Source organism: Bactrocera neohumeralis, chromosome 6, assembly GCF_024586455.1.
Source record: "Bactrocera neohumeralis isolate Rockhampton chromosome 6, APGP_CSIRO_Bneo_wtdbg2-racon-allhic-juicebox.fasta_v2, whole genome shotgun sequence".
In the NCBI taxonomy this organism is placed as follows: Eukaryota; Metazoa; Arthropoda; class Insecta; order Diptera; family Tephritidae; genus Bactrocera; species Bactrocera neohumeralis.
In genome coordinates this window covers 47,461,173-47,476,465 of record NC_065923.1, presented here as the reverse complement: position 1 = coordinate 47,476,465, position 15,293 = coordinate 47,461,173, and the positions used below count along the sequence as shown (strand labels likewise).

The 15,293-nt window shown below is 38.8% G+C and overlaps 1 protein-coding gene across 10 annotated transcripts in view; it reads left to right on the top strand.

Annotated features, from left to right (window-relative positions):
* Positions 1-15,293, top strand: part of LOC126762574 (formin-binding protein 1-like) — a 166,169-nt gene that overhangs the window by 35,670 nt on the left and 115,206 nt on the right. The gene's annotated exons all lie outside the window — the stretch shown is intronic.

Genomic DNA, 15,293 nt, shown 5'->3' with positions numbered 1-15,293 from the left:
TTGAATGGTGCGATGTGTGGGAAGAGGCGCCGTCTTGTTGAAACCAAATGTCGCCGAGATCCCGATTTTCAATTTCAGACATCAAATAATCAGTTATCTTGGCGGGATAACGGTCGCTATTGACGGTTACATTCTCATCAGCATCATTTTTGAAGAAATATAGAACGATGATTCCACCGGCCCACAAAGCACACCAAACTGTTGTTTTTTCTGGATGAAGAGCTACTATTCTTGAATCTCGAATTGCTCTTTGTCTCAAATGCGTAAATTTTGCCTGTTTAGATACCCATTGAGTCCGAAATGTGCCTCATCGCTCAATAAAATTGGGCTTGAAAACATCGGTTCTTCTTGGATCATTTCAAGAGCTCATGGACCGAAGCGATTCGCTCGGGAAGGTCGAGCGGCTTCAGTTCTTGAACGGCGCCGAATCGACTCCGCAATCAGACATTCTACTCTGCTCAGTTTTCTATACTGCGTGCTTGACGTGATATATTCGCTCGAATATTATCCAATAATCTGTGCTGGGTCTCAAGATGGGTGATGATGTTGTGACTAGTACGCTCAGTAGGCCGATTATGTTGACCCTAAGTTGAGCGAAGCACGCGAAACATATTCTTTGCAGAACGTGGATTTTCATAACAAAGTTGAACGATATGTAAACGTTGTTCTGGCGTTAGTCTTTCTATAATGAAATGCCAAACAATACTGAACCAAAATAACATGACAGCTTGACAGTACTCACGCTTGGTCTGCAAAAAAAAACTTTCGAAAAAAGTACCTATACTTGGATCACCCATTAATATGATATTTCACTTTCTGTCAGGCTACCTCACATTTCGTTAAGGGGGGGGGGTAAGGTTTGTTTCGTCGAAAAAAGACTTTTTTTCGTGAATTTATTTAGAAAAAATTGTTGCTGTAGGCTTATTTTACTTATTATTATATGAAAGTACAACATTTGAAGGATACTTAAAAAAAGTTTTATCGAAAAATAACGGATTAATCGTCGCTCTCTGCAGGCACCTAGAAAAAAAGTTTTTGTGCGGTGACCAACCTACAGCATCACTGGATCATCTGAAATCAAAAAATCAAAATGCTTTCTTTAGTTTATTAGTTTATCTTTCAATTGACGTCGAGTTTTTTTTAAGTTTTCAATTTTTCAATTTTTGGAAAAACTCGACGTCATTCGAGAGCTATATATATGTAGAATATTTGTACAAAATTTCAGAACGATCGATGCAGCAGTTTTATCTGTAGGCTGGTCACCGACTTTAAAAATGACATATTTGAGAAAATCGATTCAAAGTTTTGTACATCAAGGTAGCTGATATTTCACTTTCTGTCGAAGGCTAAAACTTTACACAATATTCTTTTTGATGGTTCAGAAAAAAAAAAAATTAAAAAAAATGGAAAAAAAAGTTGTATACTCCCCCTTTAAACGTAGTATCTTCGTTTTGTAAGCAAATCTGCTTTAAAATAAAAGCGAAAATGTCAAACATTGCCATGAACTCAATAAAAAACTAACCACATTCTCGAACTTACATTATACTTTTCTTGTTTCTGTTATTTAATTAGTTGTTTTAGTTATAAGTGTAAACATTTCTCATCCCGTCAAGCAAGGATTGCCATATAAACTGTTGTTTATGTCCATGCGTTGACTAACCTTAATGCCGTCTCACCAGTCACTCGTCCGTGGTATCGCTTGCAATGTGCGCGGCCACACCCTGTCAGGCATTGGGACTATCCCGTCTTTTGTCGCAAACAAATGAATGATTTGGAAAAAAATGAAGGAAAGGCTGCAACACGATTTCCTGTCGCAAGACAAATTCTCATTTAGCAATTTTATGGCAAGCAGATCGTTGTTTTATGCAGAAATCTATATACATACATATGTACATACATATGTACGTTTATACTCACATACAGTACCTTTGACAAATATGCCATGTGCTTGCCTAATTTATTTGCCGAAGGCGCTGCCGGCAGTAAAAGCACTACGCAATTTACTGTCAACGGCGACGGTTGTGTGTATATGTGTATGTGTGTATATCCTTGAAAGTTGAATTTGCATTTTTCTCTTAAATGTTGCACACATACATATGTATGTATTGTACTTATTTACATCTCCATCATGTTATATGCATTTTAATATTTTGCTGAGACTTTTTATTTCCTTTAACAAATGCTTTACTTGAGTGTGTCTATGCTCATTTAAGTATGGTAGTTTCCTTTAGACTCTATCATTACTTTATAGGCAGACTGCAGTCTCTACTCACAATATTATAATTTTATATGAGACAGTGATAATATGAGCGCATATTTACTCAAATAATCATATATAATATACTTACACATATAATGTACATACATATATGTATGTACCTTTGTATAAGTGCTTATGGATATGACTATGCATTGCAAGTGCACAACATCCGTCGTATTTATGAAAAAATAAATACTTGGCAGTTGGGAAATTAAAAATAAATATGCCGCAATTTGATAAAAATGCACAAGAAAGCATTATTTTAGTTATTTTTGATTTACATACATATGTATGTACGAACAATGTATATGAAGTGGCTGCAAACAGCTGGCATAAAAAGCAACAACAGTGCTTACAAAAATAGTGTTGCCATTTATGGTCGTCTGTGACACATATTAATTTAAGCTCGGGCGTCATTATTAAAGCGATAGCTCCAATGGCAATTTGGTAATCATAGAGCTAAAAATTAATATCGGAATATCAGAATTTGAGATCAGAACTATTCTTCATTAAGAAAAAATATTTATAAATTTCTGTTTGTTTTTATAACAAATAATCACATGTTCCAAAAAAAAAAAAATTTAAAACAATAAAGCATAAAAGAATGAGTGAATAATAAATATGTGATCCGGATTACAGTGGAGATAACGGGGATATTTGAAACGATTTGATTTTTTAGTATCACGTCTTGAAAAGAGAAGGCTCTCCGATCATCATATATGCACTTTCGATTGACATAACCTTAAAGTTGTGAACGTGATTCTTCTTCATTGGCGAAGAAACCGTTTACGCGGTTAAAGCCGAGTCTACAACAGTGCGCCAGCCGTCGTGCTGGTTCGAATACTTTCAGAGCTGGAGTGTTTCCATCCATTCGGACGACATGATATAGCCAGCGTAGCCGCTCTCCCTCGATTCGCTGAACCATGTCAATGTCGATTGCGGTATTCGCCGTTGCCGATGCACCAAGAACCATAAATCTTCCGCAGAACCTTTCTCTCGAAAAATCGTAACGATGACTCCACAGCTCTTGTCAACGTCCATACCCCTGCACTATATAGCAGCAAAGGAATGATGAGTGACTTACAGAGTTTGGTCATTGTTCGTGGAGACAGGACTTTACTTCTCAATTGTCTACTCAGTCCGAGGTAGCACCTGTTGGCAAGAGTTATTCTGCGTTGGATTTCGAGGCTGAGTTGTTGCGGGATGTTGTTGGAGATATTTCGTCTTGCCTTCGTTCACTACCAGACCCATTTGCTTCGCTTCTTTGTCCAACCTGGAGAAAGCAGAACTAACGCGGCGGTTGTTATGGCCAATGATATCGATGTCGTTGGCGTACGCCAGCTTGTAAAAGATTGTACTTCTTTATTCAGCTCTGCAGCTCGAATTAATTTTTTCTGGGAGTAGATTGAAGAAGTCGCACGATAGGAAATCGCCTTGTTTGCAACCTGATTTGGTATTGAACGGCTTGGAGAGGTCCTTCCCAATCAATACGGAGCTTTTGGTATTGCTCAACGTCAGTTTACATAGACATATTAGTTTTGTGGGAATACTAAATTCAGACATAGCGGCATAAAGGCAGCTTCTTTTGGTGCTGTCAAAAGTTGCTTTAAAATCGACGAAGTGGTGTGTCGATCCTCTTTACTCCGATCTTTTCCAAGATTTGGCGCATAGTGAATATCTGGGCAGTTACTGATTTATCTGTTATTGTGGATGTGGTTTTGTCCTACCATATTTTACAAAGGAGCTGATGCATGCTCCTTATCAGTACCCGTACCCGCCGCCGTATTCGAATACCTTGGCCGGCAATCCATCGGCCCCCGCCGCTTTGTTATTCTTCTGACTGGTAATTGCTATTCGAAGTTCTTCGTGGTCGGGCAATGGAACGTCTGCTCCACCGTCATCGATTGTGGAATCTGGTTCACCATCTCCTGGTGTTATCATCAGGCTGGAAAAGTGTTCCCTCCATAATTTCAGTATGCTCTGTGCGTCAGTCACTATATCAGCCCTGGGGGTTTTTCAAGAGTATGCCCCGGTCGTGAAGCCCTTTTTGTGATCATCTCATCCGCATCTGTTTCTTAAAATTTTCGAGCATTTTAAATTCCATCGATTCTTTAAATTTTCGTCATACAAATCAAGCAGCAATGAATTTATAGGGCTAAAGCTTTGCGATAATAGAAAATGAGATGTGTCACCATGATGATCAAAAATTATCAAAATCGGTTTACAACTACCTGAGCCCGTCGATGCCGAACATGTGGCCCTCAACTGCTATTCCGAAGTTTTTATCGAAAGTATCGGTTATATTGTGAGATAAATTATTGAAATTTGAAAAAAAAAAATCCTTTCCTGATAATATTATACCCATATGTTAAATATAGGGTGAATCTGTTCTATACTTTCCTTAGTCTCGAACTTGCAGTTGATCGTCGGAAATTGCAAGAGTATGAAATATTCGGTTACACTCGAGCTTAGCGCTTCCCTACTCTTGATGCCTCTGTACACAGGAGCAGTTTTTCTCTTCATCGCCTTTGATAGCAGTTATAAAAAGCAACAAATAAAACGTAGAACTTATTAATTCTGCATTTTTATTATCAGAACACATTCTCAACTCATTATTTATTTATCCACTCATTTTGCACAACAACAATACTTCGTAGCGTCCATGCTATAAGCATGTATCCAGGCAACATGTTTATGGCAACAAAATGTTTACAAGACCTTTTTGCCTCAAAAAATGCCTCGCATTTATTTTTTCTCGGTGTGAATGGCTTCCTGTGATCTTATTTCGCATTGTTTACTTTGTTGTTGTAGCGTGTGAAATGTTTTTTAAACGAATCGTTAAATTCACAAATCCTCCCACAACATTTTTGATACTTGAGTCTGCATCGACAAAAATCAACTTAAGCGTGTTTCGCATTTTTTGCCCTCACACATTTTTACTCAACAATTCCGTTGCACTCACTCGTCGCTGAGTGTCATCATTAACTCGTTTCTCGCTCGTTTGTATCAAGTTTTCTGCTTGTTTTTTGTTTAAATCATTGATTCATTTCCGTGCTTGTCGCGAATTCAGCTTGTGACTTGTAATAACCCCTTTTAGATTTCATAATATTTGCTTAACGTGTTTTTTGTCTTCTCTCCCCATTTTTGTTTGCTGTCTTCTCTGTTTGTGGCTCTGAGTCATTGTTTCGGCAAAAATTTGCAAAGCAAGCCGAACAAAGCGAAAATGACGTGAAAAATGCGCAACCCTGTCAACCCTGCGTGCTGCTCGTGAAGAGGGTGCTCACTTTTAGCTTGACTGTCAGTGACAAACAGCCACGAGCACGTTTGCATTTCGAAGTCACTTTTTTCATAATTTGTATTTATATTTATGTTGATTGTTTCCATCCTCGCTTTCGCAAGTTATCGTTCATGACTTTTCGCGCGAATCGTGATGTTTTGAAAAAAAAAGAAAAACGAACGATTAATATTGAAATAATATTCTCGTAATTCAATCGAAACTTGTTGTGTTCTAAGTATTGTTCGCGTTTATTTGTTGTTATTTTATTTATTTGTGTTGTATTATTTCCGATTTCTTGAATGTGGAGTTCTTCGTGTGAATACGAGGAATGTTTAATAAGTCTCCAACTTTATAGATATCCCATGTTATCACTAGAAATCCAGCACTGAGCCCCCCTTTAAAACTCGTATAAAAATGGGAGAAATAAATTGCGTATACCCTTCAAGAAGGATTTTTTACCTAAGAGAGCCACCTTTAAAATATGAAATAGTGTTCTATTACGTAAGTATATGAAATCCGTGGAAATTGGAGCCTAAAAGTTTTTACTAGATGAGACCAGTAAGAGTTATCTCTCAACATCAGTTCTTCAAAAATACTGAAACGATTCCTCTAAAGATCGTTTGACGCCCTACAAGGTCGGCTGAGGTGATTTCAATCCTCAGCAAATACTCCGACAAATATTTTCCGAAACAACTGAAGACCACAAAAATTCAACCCTCACAAATTATTACCGACAAAATCAGTTCATAAAGATCGGTTGAGCTCTTACAAAACTGAGTTGGAATCCGACAACATCAGTTCTTCAAAAATACCGAAATGAATCCTCTGAAGATCGGTTGAGGTCTTCCAAAAATCGGCTGAGGCGATTTCAACCCTCACAAATTATCTTCCGACAACATCAGTTCTTCAAAAATACCGAAACGAATCCCCTAAAGACCGGTTTAGCTCTTACAAAGGTATACTGAGTTGGTTTCAACTCTCACAAATTATCTTCCGACAACATCAGTTCTTCAAAAATACCGAAATGAATCCTTTCGAAGATCGGTTGAGGTCCTACAAAGATCGGCTCAGATCTGTCAACTCTCACAAATTATCTTCCGACAACATCAGTTCTTCAAAAGTACCAAAATGAATCCTCTGAAGATCGGTTAAAATCCTAAAAAGATCGGCTCAGATCTGTCAACCGTTACAAATTATGTTCCGACACTAATCGCGAATTTCAGGAAGTTTACGATGATCGTATGTGTTTTTATACCGTGTCTAGACCATAAACATTTTCAAGCAGCCCCAAGTCTATCCACTAATAATAATAATCCTACTCTGCTGCCCACTGAAGATTTTACCTTTGAAAAAGTTTGAGTATCCCAGAAAACGCCTTGTTTTTCATTAATTCAAATTTTCAATCATTAAAATAGCTCCTGTTTCATACAACCTCCTCCGTAGGCATGTTCATTTTGTGCTTCGCTTCCTCAACTTGAAATTTAACAAAACGTGACATTTGTCTCTTTGTGCTGCACTCAAGCCCGCGGTGGCATTTACTCATCTTTCTATTTTTGAAACCCGTTCCTCAACTTGCCATTCGCGTCATTCTAATATAACTGTTGGTGTATTAATTCTTTGTGACGCTGAGTTGCGTTGACAACTTGTTTCGACAATTTTATTGACTTGTCGGCTCATTCTTAACAACTCAATAGACTTGGTGTGAAGTGTTCACATAATACTTTCAAAATTTATCTATTTACTATTTTCACCCGTCCATTCACCGAATTGTTTGAGAACTCTAGTGAAACTTTATTTGTTTTTTATATGTATTGAAAAAGAAGTTGATACAGACGAAAGGTCCTCGGTAGTGGACTAATGAGTCTTTCTAGTTCTGTAAATTGATGAATGTTACGCTAGAGCGGGATTTAGAGCTATCCAGTTGTGGACATCTACCATAAATTGTAAGAACTGTATAATTGTTCCCTTAAAATTTTTTAGGATTTGCGACATAAGTAGGTAGGTAGGACTGCACTCTAGCATTCAATTAGCGCTAGATATATGTATGTATACCATTTTGTTATACCATCGTAAGACCATTAAATCTTGATATCTTGATTTCGTTAAACTACTTATTTTCGTTATGCGTTTTGTAGATTGACATTCAAGATTTGGTACCTGATGGATTCCAAGAGTTCGATGTTAGGTTTATGTGGCAATTCTGTGTACCCAGATAGTGATATACAAGATTTCCATCTGTTCCGAACTTTTTGTTCAAATTATGTTTTGAGCTTCCTCTTGAGCGTTCCTAGCGGGCATGGTATTAACTCTAGCTTGGATTCGTCTAGAGAGGCTCCTTACTTGGCCAACTCGTATCTTTTTTTAGTGCCAAAAATGACCGGGAATTCAAATTATCAACAAGTGGCGTAGACCAGCCAATGATCTTAAAGCCTTCCTACATTTATTTACTACGGTAATGCCGCCTGACTGTCTGTGTATATGGTAGCTTTTTTGTTTATCTTCCTGTAGTTATTCAGTTGAACTCTACAGACTTTCTCTATGCCTAACAGCTCTGCTTGGAAGATGCTGACTGCGTTTGGTAGATGGATAGAGAGAGAGAGAAAGAGAGACATCAATATCCTCGGAGTATAACCCCGTTCCTACTACGCAGTCCATTTCGGATCCGTCGATCCGAAAACCTATTTTCCATATTTACGCCCAGAGCGCATTCTCACCTGGAAATAATCCTCGAAGAGCTGGAAATCAATTTACTTTAGACGATAATTTTGTAGCAATAATGCGACAAGGCGGAGGATGGAGTCATGTGTAGAAGTTCACGCAAGTGAGGAAAGTTCTCTGATCGCCATTCACTTGGGAGTGGCCAGAAACGATTCTTTTACATATGACTCAAGCAGCTCACGACTTCCGGTCTTTAACCAAGTATCCTCTGGGTAGCCTAAGAACATCCGTTCGAAGACGAGCTAAAGTGAGAAGGCGAAACATCCCCATAGGCTTGTGCTCTGGGTTTGGGACCCGCCACATAAAAAGCTCACCCCAATGGAAAACTACCAACAGCCTCGGATGAGAAACCCCCCTTTTGATGACGACCATGGCCATGTTGTCCGAATGGACGGAAACACTCCAGCTCTGAAAGTATTCGCCGCTGTACCCGCCGGGGGAAGCAGAGGAAGAGGAAGATCTCCACTCCGTTGGAAGGACCAGGTGGAGAAGGACCTGGCTTCGCTTGGAATATCCAATTGGCGCCACGTAGCGAAAAGAAGAAACGACTGGCGCGCTGTTGTTAACTTGGCTATAATCGCGTAAGCGGTGTCTACGCCAATTAAGAAGAAGAATGCGACAAGGCTTAAGATAGAACATTTACAGGCACTAAGTATTTCGACTAAGACTTAACTAATTCCACTTGCATATTTTGTAGACCAGTAAAATTAGTTAATCTATTTAAGAACAGATCGAACTTTCGGACGTTGAGTTTGAACTACTATGATTCTATGAAATCTTGTACTAACTTTTAGTATCGAAATGGACGAATTGGAAATCTATATAGCGCTGACGGCCGATTCTGCGGGTTGAAACGCGGTTTTGTGAAATAAAGTACCGGACTATTTCGTTGAAGCTCGAACGAACATTGTGCGAATGTGTGTAGAATTCAAAAGCCGTTTATCCTTCAGGGTCTAACGATAAATCGCGGTATGACGGGGTTATAAGATCCAGGTCACGATCGAATGGTCTTAGACCTCGACTTGAGCAATCATCCAACATTTTCGGACACATCTCAAAGTACTTACATCTAGACTAACATAGAACCATGTAAGCTTCAAGATTTATTACTGCATCGTGGTCTCTTCAAGTCAAGCTGCTTGATTTACACATTGTTGCAACATGTTGCACATCTTCAAATAAAATTGTGCGCATCGTGGCACAGTTCAAAAGGCATTGCAAGACAATTATATTATTATTATTTTATTGTTATTGTTGTTGTTGATTCTGCTGTTTACTGCTATTGCACTAAATGGTGCATTGACTCGGCGCCATTTGTTGCCGCAGGCTTTGACAGTGTCAGTTCGTCATCGCATCTTCGCTCGTCGCGCCGCAAGTCCCGCAATGCCGGTTTGTTAACTTTTAATTGTTGCCGCTGTCATTTTATTATGAATGCGCTTTTATAGCTGCGACAGAGTTGCAAAGTTGCCGCCGTCGTTTAACCAGCGTTTGCGAGTGTGAATGAAGTGTCGCTATGTTTGTCTCTAAGTGAGCAAAAGTACATGCATAAGTAAGTGACGGCATCGTGTTGAACTGCAACAGTTATCATTTTGTTGTTGTGTTTTCTTTTGGCGTTTTGATGCGATGCCATTTGTTCACTCGCTCCAATTATTGTAGGAGATTTTTTGCCGCCGATCATTGTTCAAGTAGCGCTGGGTTGCAGCCTCTTTAGATTAATTTGTTAGAGCGCATGTGCCGGTACTATGTAGCCATCTAGGGAAATTTTTCGGTAAATTTAATTTTATTTAATAAAAATTATTGATCAAGATCTTAAATTGAAAGTGTAACAAATACAGCTTGTGCACGGACTGAAGCCGTTCGACCGTCCCAAGCGACACCGTTTCGCTCTATGTGCTTTTCCAAGAAGATCCGACGTTTTCGAGCCAAATTTCGTTCAGCGATGAGGCCCATTTCTGGTTCAACGGGTATGTAAATAAGCAAAATTGCCGCATTTGGGACGAAGAGCTACTTGAAGAGGTTGCAGAGCTGCCATTTCATTCAGAAAAAACAACGATTTTGTGTGGTTTGTGGGCCGGTGGAAATCATCGGTCCATTTTTCTTCAAAAAAGGTGCCGGTGGGATCGTAAACGGTATCATGGTGACCGTTATCGCGCCATGATAACCGACCATTAGATGCCTGAAATTGAAGTTCCTTATCTCGGCGACATTTGGTTTCAATAAGACGGCGCCACTTCCCATACATCGCCTCAATCAAGGGATTCATTGAGAGAATGCTTCGCTGAGCAGATAATATAACATTTTGGTCCGGTCGATTGGCCACACTATTAGACATTTGCCTGTGGGATATGTAAAGTCTAAAGTCTATGCGGACAATCCCACTTTGAATCGATACTTGTTGCAAAACATCACGCGTGCCATTCGCCAGTCCCCAATCGAAATGCTCGAACGAGTCATCGAAAAATGGACTCCTCGGATGGACCATCTGAGACGTAGCCCCGGTCAACATGTGAAATATATAATCTTCAAAAAATAAATGCCGAAGAATGTTCTTTCGAATGATAATAAACATTTCCTATTAAATTTAAAGTGTCTGTGTTTTTTTTTAAGTAGGGAACCTCGAAATGGATCTCTCTTTATATGAGATACGATTTTTAAACCGTCAGAAAAGTTTAGAGAAAATTTTGACTACTGTAATTGCTACTTATGTCCAGATTTACTAAAAAAATAGTTCTATATTCAAAATAATTATTGTAATATTAATTTTTGATTACTTTTTCTCTCGTTTCAGGTGAGTTTAAACGAAAATCAAGTAATAAACTATTTATTGGAGTATCCGTTGTGGATTATAAGGGTGAGATTAATTTTCAGAATACATCAGAGATTTCCAAACTGAACATATTTGTCGTATAGATCTGAAAGTTGTGTGAACTTCTCACTTTTATATTTTCACGTATATGTTCATAAAGCTTTAGCCGCTATTTATGTACTGTTAGCTGACTGAGAAGTAGTCAATGAACCGAACTAAAATCCACAGAGGTTTAAAATCATTTCCGGAAGGTAATATTCCAAAATCATCAGTTTTTGGGTGAACATAATTTTAATCTTCCAACTGAAACTGAGCTTTGGATTCATTCCTATAGACAGCATTTTTTATCAATACACTGGTTGGTACTCAGAAAAGTAGTAGCAAACTTGTGGAAGTTCTGAATTTTCTTCATGTGTCATAGTTGCTCGGAGCAAGTTTTGTTGCCATCTCGCAAATTCGCGCTCAGCCCAAGTGCCCAGCTATACTCACATGTGTGGCACAACATCGCGTGACTTTATTATGCGCCTTTACTAACTTCACTTCACGAAGTCTCTCTGTCTTCATTTATCAGTGAGCAACAGGCAGCAGCCGCTGCATCTGTTCGACTTGCCGACTGTCAGACTTTTTGTCGCGAAAGTTATCTGACGTACTGACAGCTGCATTAAAGCGCGTTGCATAGTTAACTTCATTTTAATAACCCTGACAAGACGTCTCCTTTGGTACACTCCACTCAACTCGCATATATTCGTATATGCATTGACTGGTTGCAACATCAACATGCCACCGCCTGTTGCAGCGCACTTCGCCCTCCCCACCTCTTAATCTGACTTAGCAGATGAATGCACTCATCTCTGCGGCGTTGCAGTTCGCCCGCAGCTGCCGACTTGGCGCATAAACACTTGTGAAGGTCTTTTATGCGGCGATCGAGTTTTTTTTTTGTATCTGCCCATATGTTTTCCCATTTTGTATGCCTTACAAAGACCTGTCTTTTTTCGCCATGTGCGACCGCTTTCGTGTCATTGCCACAGCGTACAGCATACAACAGGTCCACACAAAGCGTTGACAATTGTTTGTTGGAGTGCCACTTTTGTTTGTGGCTGTTGACGTGTGGTGAGTCATAAGCTTGTCACTCAGTGGTGGTCATAAAAATAGACATTTTGTTTGAACTGAAGAATGTTGGAAAAATAACTTTGTGGGTGGAAGTGGGTTGAATGTGGTCGACAAGTTGGCTGTGAACTTACTTTGGTTGACAGAAGCTGTTTTTGGTAATCTTGTCGTTGAAATATTTCTGAGCAGTTGACTATCATAACATTCTTTATTTTTTGAAGATTATCTCTTTCAAATGTTGGCCGCGGCTACGTTTTAGATAGTCCATCCATTGAGTCTAATTTTCGAAGACTCGTTCGAGCATTTTGACTGGTAACTGGCGGATGACACGCATGATGTTTTGCCTGAGTTGAAACGGTAGACTTTAGTCTTTACATATCGCCACAGGAAAAAGTCGTAACTGTGTGATATCACATGATCTTGGTGGCCAATCGACCGGCCCAAAACGTGAAATTATCTGCTCACCGATGTGTTCTCTCAATAAGTTCATTGATTGATGCGATGTGTGGGAAGTGGCGCGGTCTTGTTGAACCCAAATGTCGCCGAGATCACGCGCTTCAATTTCAGGCAACAAATAGTTGGTTATCATGGCGCGATAACGGTCGCCATTGACAGTTACGTTCTAACTGGCATCATTCTTCAAGAAATATGAACCGATGTTTCCACCGACTCACAAACCACACCAAACCGTTGTTTTGCCTGGATGAAGTGGCGCTATTGAGCCAGAAATGGGCTTTATCGCTGAACAAAATTTGGGTCGAAAGCGTCGGATCTTCTTGGAACTTTTCAAGAACCCAAAGACCAAAGCGATGTCGATTGGGAAGGTCGAGCGGCTTCAGTTCTTGTACAAGCTGTTTTTTATACGCTTTTAGTTAAGATCACGCCGTAAAATGCGCCAAGTCGTTTTATGCGTCAGTCCGAGTTGCTGCGAACGGCGCCGAATCAACTCTCCAGGGTCTTTGTGTATACTCTCTGCTACGGCTGTTATATATTCTTCATTGCGTGCTGGACGTGGTATATTCGGTTGAATATTATCCGTAACGAATGCTGGGTCTCAAGATGGGTGACGGTGTTGCGAATAGTACGGTCAGTAGGCCGATTATGTTGATCATAAGTTGAGCGAAGCGCGCGAAACACATTCTTTACAGAACGTTAATTTTTGTAATAAAGTTGAACGATTTGTAAATGTCTTTTAAAACGCCTGCGTAAGTCTTTCCATGGTCAAATGCCAAACAATACTGACAGCTTGAAACGACTCACGCGTGATCTGTCCAAAAAAGTCTATTGAAAATAGTTTCTCAACTTGGATCCCCTCGTTATATTTTTTATTTATACTTTAGATTCTCTCATATCTTTTTACGCCAACAATTTTAAAACAATATTTCGATGTTTTCTGCTTTTCAGTAAATCCACTTTTTCAGACTTTTTTAGAGGCTTTTAATTCATGGGCTTTCTCATATCAAAAATATATTTAATATGTGTTTGTTAATTAAAATCTAAGAACAATCTGCATAAAGCATCTCTTTTGAAAATTTTGATGAGTAAATTGCTATTTTTGTTTTCACAAAATTTCTTTTTTGCTTGCAATCCAAAATATTAGTTTACACATCACTTGCGAAAGATCGCATATTTATGTATAGTTGTAGGAATGTACTTCGTTTTAATATGCATTTGAAATGTCAATGGCCCGGAAAATATTACATTTGACTTTCTTTAATTATCTTTTCAATTTCACTTTATGAAATTAACATATTAATAGTCGCTGCTACCGTGAGGAATTCGCTATGTCTTACTTACATGCATACATATGTACATATATACATATATATATTAACATATATGTACATATATATATGTATGACCACATATGAATAGCAATTTGTTAGCACGATTGGGTACTTAATACTAAATGACATTCGGACGGACGTCAATTTGAAATGAGCGGCACGTTCTTTACGAAATTTCCACTTACTATTTGATAAACAAGTAAGAAAGGGCAAAGCTACGTTGGAAGAGATCTTTAAAAACATTAGAAAATTGTAAAGAAATGTGACATTTCATGTCTGGGAAATCATTAGACCAATATATTATCTAGTTTCAGTATTTTATCTGTCATATTCGCTGAGAAATTTACTTTAAGGTTAACCGGAAATACGGTCGTCAGTAAACTACATAGTTGTAGTAAGACTATCCTTAAAGATCGTCATAAAATTACCTGAGGAAGCTGATATTTGGATTACAAAAAGATATTTTTATACCTTCACAAACTGATTCGAATTTGATGTTATTGTAATCCTCGTGACACTATAAGTAAAAAAGTTATTTATTAATTAAATGATCTTTCATGACTCAGCAATTGTTGTTGTTGGTAACCGGTACCTAATCTCCGACAGAATGGTGAGTATCAGATAAGTTGTCATGGACGTAATCCAACGGCAGGCCCAGGAAACATGCTGTTTCGACGGTTTCAGGCCAAAGAGGGAAAGGTGTCAGATGTGTAGTGCTAGCAGGGCATGCCAAGAAGTGGCTAGTGTTATGCGGGGACTCATTGCACGTTGGACATATATCTGATATGTCAGGGCCTATTCTGGATAAGTAGGAGTTTAACCTGCTATAGTTACCAGAGCGCAGCTTGTTGCTCGCGGTAACTCGAGTTGACTGAGTGAGAGTCGGTGAGTCGGTAAAGGTGGCGGTCAGTGCTTGTTGGAAGTTAGTTGCATTCGCAGTCTGGTCGGCGTATTGTTTGATGTCGTCGACGTAGTTGCAGCAGTATTATACCATGCTTCTAGTTTTTTCCCCCAAAGCTTGGCTTGATGTACTTCGGTACCTTTTTGAGTTAAGTTTAAGAATTATTAATTATTGTGCGATTAAGGTCTGAAAACTATATAGAACATTCTACACCCACTTCCATTTTTATTCATTTGTTTTTCAAGATCAAACCTTCACCAGATTTAATCTTGAATCGTTGTCTTGGACTACCAGAAAAAATCCACGTCGCAAAATATGTTCCTGTATATATTATGCATTAAATCGTAGATGTAACTAATGGTTTCGTTGCTCCAGAGCTTGTTAAGTCACTTGTTGTTAGCTCTCTGGCTGCACCAACTCAAATTTTTTCTCTATCC